This window comes from Octodon degus, unplaced genomic scaffold (assembly GCF_000260255.1).
Source record: "Octodon degus isolate 3935 unplaced genomic scaffold, OctDeg1.0 scaffold00144, whole genome shotgun sequence".
In the NCBI taxonomy this organism is placed as follows: Eukaryota; Metazoa; Chordata; class Mammalia; order Rodentia; family Octodontidae; genus Octodon; species Octodon degus.
Window position 1 is genome coordinate 3,718,804 of NW_004524720.1, and position 1,284 is coordinate 3,720,087.

Consider the following 1,284-nt stretch of genomic DNA (forward strand, 5'->3'; position numbering starts at 1 on the left):
CCACTTATAGCTCCTTTACTTAATGTGTCCCCCTTTATTTTTCCCTCCTCTCTCCTCCTGGATACTCTGAGACGCGATCTCTAACCTCAAATCCTGTTCCTTCCACTACCATTTTGGTCCGGCGGGCGGAGGCGAGGCTCTGGGGCCTCGTGGCTCTGTGCACGTTTTGCTGAGCGCTGTGCGCAGGGCTGAGTGGCTCTGCTTTGCGGAAAGCCTGCTAGCATCTAAAGCTGCAATCAGACACCGGCCCTCGGGCCTCCCTTTCAGTAGTCTCTTAGTTTTGATTCTCCTGCCTTTTGACCTCTGTGGTTCTTTGAACCCTCACTGACTTAAATCCTTCGGCTTTGCACAATCAGGGCTACTACCAGCGTTCATAGAAAGCTCTGATCAGTCCACTCACATAAACGTTGTGACAGAGGAGGTGGAAATTTCTTAAATATTAAGGGTACCTAGCAAGGCCCGTGAGGGGTTGGCTGAGGCCACAGATACTATCTATCTACTAGATAGATAGATAGATAGATAGATAGATAGATAGATAGATAGATAGATAGACAGACAGATAGATATAGCTATAGGTATAGCTATAGATACAGATAGCTTTATACACAGAGGAGGAGGAAATTTCTTAAATATTAAGGGTACCTAGCAAGGCCCGTGAGGGGTTGGCTGAGGCCACAGATACTGTCCCCAAGTGCTCAAGCTCACATTAGCCCAGGATGTTTCATAGGAGAGATGGTCCCGTGCTACCATTTTCGTTGCATATGTCTTTCAGTATACTGTCTGTACATGTATTGTCTCATTTAATTTATAACCATGAGACTGCCAACAAAGGTCATTACTAGTTCAAACAAACAAACTAGTACTCTAGGTTTATCTGAGTTCAGAGTGCAAGGTTTTACATGAAATCTTGCCATTGCGCCAAATATAACAGAATAGAAAGGACCCCTGCACCCACCAAGTGTCCACAGAAGGCCTTGTGGCCCTACTCAAATGATCAAAACAGTGCAGGAAAACCTAAGAACTCTAAAGAAACCAGCAGCTTCTATTTTGTACCTCTCCTTCCAAAGCTTAGTACTGCTTGAAAGAGTAGGCAGGGTGGTGGAAATAGGAGGAAAATTAGAGTGAAAATGGACAGGATACACCAAAGATACAACGCAGAATTATATTTAAAAATCAATGACAGAGGGCCGGCCAGATAGCTCAGCAGACTAAAGTGCCTGCTTAGGTAGGCACAGGGATGGGGTTCAATCCCCTATGTGCCATGCTGACCATGCCCCGGGGGCG